Source organism: Myotis brandtii, unplaced genomic scaffold, assembly GCF_000412655.1.
Source record: "Myotis brandtii unplaced genomic scaffold, ASM41265v1 scaffold236, whole genome shotgun sequence".
Lineage (NCBI taxonomy): Eukaryota > Metazoa > Chordata > Mammalia > Chiroptera > Vespertilionidae > Myotis > Myotis brandtii.
This window is the reverse complement of record NW_005358901.1, coordinates 1,532,005-1,538,030: the sequence shown is the minus strand read 5'-3', so window position 1 is coordinate 1,538,030 and position 6,026 is coordinate 1,532,005.

The window sequence follows — 6,026 nt, the reverse complement described above, 5'->3', positions numbered from 1 at the left end:
CCCTTCTTCTACGCCCAGGTATTGCCTGCTGGCCCCTCCCCAACGTCCCCGTGTGCGTGACCCCAGGCTGGAGGAGTACGTACTGCAGTCCCCAAGCTGGGGAGGCCTCGGAGACCCAACGGGAAGAGGACACTTGGAATGAGGCTTTGCCCATGGAATAGGAGTTTGCCAAATAGAGGAAGAGGCAACGGGTGCCCCAGGCGTGTGCAAAGACCAGGAGACATAAAAGCAGGAATCAGATGAAGGGAGCAGAAGCCAGAACATCCAGGTTGGACAGTGGCTGGACGCTGGGCCTGGGCTTAGGGGAGAGGCCTGAGAAGGGACAAATGGGGCTGGAGCCTCTTCTGAAGGGGCCTCTTGTTCAGAGATGATTGCAAAAGGGCTGCAGGGAGCTGGGAGACTGGAGGAAGGTGCCCCTATGAGCTCCTGGCACCTGGCCAGCCTCCAGGCAGAGATTGTTGAGGACCCAAGAGGGAGAGGTTAGGGTGGCAGGAAGTTCATGTCGCTGCCTGGGTGTGGCTCAGATTAGTTCTGTGACCAGAAGTCACTCAGAGAAGTCAACAGTCAGTGTGAACAGGGTAGGCTTTGCCAGTTGGGGAGGATGTGAGACCAACCATTGGTCCAAGGCAAAGAGCTTAAGACTGAGATGAGGGTCAAGGATGGTGGTGTTGACTGGCTGGTGTGGACACCAAGGTGTGGAACCTGAATGCAGGTGGTGGCTCACAAGTTGGCCGTGCTCCTGGGGTGATGAGGCCACTGTGGGTGGTCAGGAGAAGGTCACTGGGGTCATGGCTTTCTACTTGAGGCCAGAGTCCTCTGGGGGTGGCCAAATGGGTCACAGTGGCTAGCTGCATGGTGGTGTTGAAATGCCAAAGGCCAGAGTCAGTCCTGGGTCGCTTGGGGGAGACATTAGGGAGCCAGGCCCCTGGCCAGGAGCCTTCTGGTGAGATGGGAGTGAGTGATATGCCACCAGGGACAGCTGCACCCCAAGCACTGGGCAAGTGCCCCGGGGCACAGCCACCCCCCAGCAGACCTAGTGGAATCCGCCCTTCTCTCTAGGCTCATTGGGAATGGGAGTTACCAAGCCAAGGGTGCTGGGGCCCAACCCAGGAGTCTTGACTCCAGTCCCACCCACGGCTGCCCAACCCTGGGAAGGCAGAGGACCAGTGGCCTCTGGTGTAATTCTAACCAGGTGAGCAGCCCGCCTGTGGGTGGGGGCAGGGCCACTGTCACCTGGGGCCCTGCTTCCCAACTGCCCTACCCTGATCCTGTGTCCTTGGCCAACTGCCTCATGTCTGCCCCTAGTCTCTATCCTTCTCTGCCTACCTCTCCTCCTTCTGTCCACTTCTCTTTCTCTGTCTTCATCCCCTTTCTTTTTGCCCTGCTCAGTCTCTCAGCCTGTCTTTGTTCTTGTATGGGTCTCCTTCTATTTTCATCTCGTCTCTGTCCCACCAGCCCCTCCACTACTTCCGCCCCATCTCTGGAAGCCCCCTCCTCATGCTTGGCACATTCTGGCCTCCACACCCACCTCAGTGCCCCTCCCTGGAGCCAGCAACTGCTGCCTTAGGTGCCCAGGACCAAGGGAGTGGGTTTGGACCAAGGTTACAGGTCTGGGAGCAGATAGGGGTGGGGAGGGTATCCCCTAACCCTTCTGGAATGTGGGCAGGGCCAGTCCCAGGAAGTGGCAGGGAAAGGCAGCCCCCACAGGCTGGCCCCAACTGCATTCCCACACACACACTCCCCAGATGCTCCCCACAGGCCTCCTGGAGAAACAACAACATCTCAGACTCCCACACAGGCCCCCTCACAGCCCCAGATAGACTAATCCACCTTCTTGCTGGACACTCACACGTAGCACCCTTCTTCACAGTTCATCAGCACCCTGCTCTGCAACCTAGCAACCCTAATACACAACACCCCCCACACACACACCCCCAAACCAGCTCCAACCCACACTTTGGTCCCACCACAACCTCAGTCAACTGAGTGACCCTCAAATCAAACTGCACCTCAACTCTCAGCTTGGACAAGATCTCCCTTAAGAAAAGTACAAAATTGGAAGTCACACTGGCAGCTGGCACCCAGATCCTGGAAGAGTTGCTCACCCAAGGCAGTGTCCTCCCCAGACACACCCAGCACTCAGCTACAGACGCACCCACACAGGCCCAACTGGAGCCTCGCCAGGTGATTCTGGTGGGGACAGGTGCAGGGGGGTGTGGGCACATGTGTGGGCTGGCTGCCGCACAGCTCTTCCCTGAATCCCTGCAGCTGTCAGGGGAGGGGGCACTCTACCTTTGTGTCACTCCAGTGCTGCCATGGAGATGCCATAAGCCCCTTGTGCCTGCATGGAGCCTGTGTGTGGGTAATGACATCTTGTGTGTGGGGCCAAGGTCAAGTGGACAGGGCATCCCTCGGGTTTAGCTCCTTCTGATACAGGTCCTCTGCCTGAATGCATGCTTTTGGTGTGTGCTTGCTCATCACTGCCTTTACCATCCTGCTTGTGCCTCAGTTTCCCTCAGCAGAAGGGACCACCGTCCGGGTCTCTGGAGCATCATGAAATGGGAAAAGAGCAAACATATGTGTGACAGAAGAGTCAGGCTTGTGGCTCCCACAGGCCTTCTACCCAGGAGCAGGTGGGGGCGAATATACAAGATCTGTGTCTCCTTGAATCCCTCAGGGTCCCATTCTGCAGCCCATCACAGGGTGCATGCAGTTTGTGGGGACTGAGGTCACGGCCTGGCATTTACACTCTGGGATGGGGGCCTGCGCAGGTGCAGAAAAATCAGCCTCCGCAGTCCTGGGCGGTGAGTCACAGGCAGCTCTCCCAGGTGTCCCCCTGCCCTGTGCATCTCCCTCCACGTGGAATACCCCGTCCTAGAAAACAGGAGACAGCTAAATCTCTTGTGTTCACAGTTGGCAGCCACCTGGAGCCTGCTAGGATCAGAAGCCCCCACCTCGTCCTGCAGGTCTGAACTGGGTGGAGAGCAGTTTAACTCTTCCTCCTCCTGGCCCTGGCCTCCTGTGTCTCTCCTCTGCCCAAAGAGACCCTGGCCGCTGCTGATGCACAGCTTGTGTGCCCATCCCAGGGACATAACTCATGCTCCCAGCTATGGACACATATGCTTTGTGAGCCCCAGCCCATGAGAGTCATGTATACCCAGCCCTGTCTCTGGCTTTCCCACATCCACATCCGTATTGCACACAACCCCCCTCCCCTGTGATCTTTCACATGGGGTGTGCCATGCAAGCATGTTTTCATATGTGATCACACACACCTCCACGTGTTTGCACACATGAGTTCCATGCACACACAGCCATCCCGTGTGCACACGTGCATAGCCCCATTTTCGTGTCCACACAAGCGTCCCCAGGAATCCTTGTTTCTCTGTTTCTGTACCCACGAGTCCACAGCCCACGGGCACACATGTGCACCACACCTGGCAACTCCCGCACACATTCAGTCTCCACTTCCGCCACCCTGGCTCTGGACCCCACGGATTTGGGCCAGGACCATCCCGCTTCTGCGCCCCCGCTCGGCAGCCGCCAGGTGCACCGACCGGCCCCCGCCTGGCAGGCTAGGAGGGGGCGGTTATTACGCGGTACCCGGCTCTTCCGAATACAAGCGTCTTTCATCCCAGCCACTCCGGTCCTGGCCCCAGACTCTCAATAGAGCCTTCCGCCTGTTCATTAGCTTGGGTGGGGGTAGGACCCGACAACCCGCGGGTGGGGCACTGCGGAGAGGGCGGAGGGGGCGGCGCGAGAGCTCGGCGGCCACACCCCCGTCTCCTTGGCGACGCCGGGGAGGAGCGTGGAGAACCCAGCCCGGGGACCAAAGTTGGGTGATTCAGGAGGCCGGCGCCCCCTCCACGGTGGCCCTCTGGGGAGGGGCTATTTGTGAATGAGCCGACCGGGTCCTCCCGGCCTAATCCTCCATCCCCGCCAGGCAGGCGGCGAGCACCGCGCGTTCCCGGCCACAAATAGCAGCCTCGCCCCCGCCCGCGGCTATTTTGAGCCACCTCCTCCCCGGCCACACACCCCTCCTGGCTCGGGCTGAGGCGTGGGGCGAGACGGGACCCTCTCCCACGCTGAAACACGAGGCGGGCAGCCAGACTGCATGGCGGGACCCGGGTCAAGGTGACAGCTAGGCCGCAGCGCCCCCTAGTGTCCGCGGGGTGAGCGTGACGCAACGGCTGCAGCCCCCTGAGAGCACCCCACGGAAGACACACTGTTCTGATTACGCACCGAGTCACAGGAACAAGCAGACACAGGTTACCACAGAAACAGGTACAGAGACAGGTTACACACCTGTGACGCAAGTACACAATTCCCACACAATGCCCGGTGCACCTAGTGACCGGTATCCGCAGGTGTGCAGCCCGTACCCAGCAACGGGATTGTAGTAAACGCTTAATAATGGTGTGCTGGTGGAATGAATGAATGAACAGGTCACTTCAAGAAACCAGGGCAACTCTGAACCACAGAAAGTGGGGCAAAGCGGAAGGGGGAGGAGCAGAGGGTGATCAGGGCACAGTGGTCCTGGGAACCCCTGGTCTGAGCTGGGACAAGGAAATGCCCAACCTGACTTTTCTGGGGAAGCAGATCAGAAAGGGTGAGCAGGAATTGCTCCCGGGCTAGGGAACCCTGGCCTCAGATTCCCCACAGGCGGCCAGCAGGAAGGGAGCTGAGTGCTGTTATCTTTCTTTGCTCCTTTTAATAACCACCTTGCACAAGTGGCTGACACAGCAGTAGGCTGCTGCTGACTGGGAGTAATGTAGAGGGGCTGTGGCGTGGGGGGACAAGCTGCAGAGGGGACCACGATGAGTCATGAATTGGTACCTGGGAGAGAGGTTCCCAAGACTGTATCACAGGAGACAGTGTCTGTGCCTAGGCAGGTCCCTGCTGCATCAGCTAGAGTCTAGAGACCCACCTGAGAGGTCTAGAGTGGGACTGGAACTTCTCTGGGGTGTCTTCTCTGAAGACTCGCTAGGATCTTTGGTCTGGCAGGCAAGGTTCTGCACTAACTTCCTCTGCCCCGAGGGGCTTTCCAAGGTGTAAGGATCTCTGTAAAGATGGTTCTCCTGATAGCAGAGATCTTGGGACACCTTTAAAAGACAGGAAAAACGACACAGGAGGAGGAGCAGAGTGGCACCGGCGCCCCCGTGGGTAGTGAGTGGGTTCTGGGTTTGCTGAGGCAGGGGTGCTGGAGCACCTGGTCGAGGGGAAGCCAGGGCTGAGCTGAACGTAGGTCTACAGTGAAGACTCCAGGACGGCCCAGTTGTGGGCTTGAGAGGCAAGGTGGGGGTCAGCCTGTGGTCGAGAGCTGGGATGCACAAAAGTATATGGCCAAGTGAGTATTGGGGTGTGGGTGAGGTGAAGCCAGGATTGGATGGGAGTTAGGTGTGGGTAGGGGTCGGGATTTGTAGACAAACTTGGTTGGGTAAAGTTGGGGTGCCCCAAAGTTGGGAAGTAGGAAGAATTGGAATGGTGGTGAATATTGGGGCCCATATAAATGAGCTTGTCTCAGTAGTGGGGTTTTGGTGGGGTTTGCGGCATATCACGTGAACTGGTGTATTCCGGAGCTTTGAGCCCTGGAACTGAGTGGGTGTTGGTTATGTGGACTGTTGTCGGGGTTCAGATGAAATTGGGTGTGAGAACTGGGCCTCGGGCCCTAACTGGCTTGGCTCAGTGGACACAGCATCCGCCTGTGGACTGAAAGGTCCCAGGTTCGTTCGATTACGGTCAAGGGCATGTACCTTGGTTGCGGGCACATCCCCAGTAGGAGGTGTGCAGGAGGCAGCTGATAGATGTTTCTCTCCCATTGATGTTTCTAACTCTCTATCCCTTTCCCTTCCTCTCTGTAAAAAATCAATAAAATATATTTTAAAAAAAAGAACTGGGCTTCGGTGTCTATGGGAACCTGTGTGAGGCCGGTATGTCCGCGATTCACGGCAACCATCAGCGTTCTCTGGGGCTCCAGCCTCTGGCAACTGCGGCTGGAGGGCCCTTTGTTCTAGACCCGGAGCGGG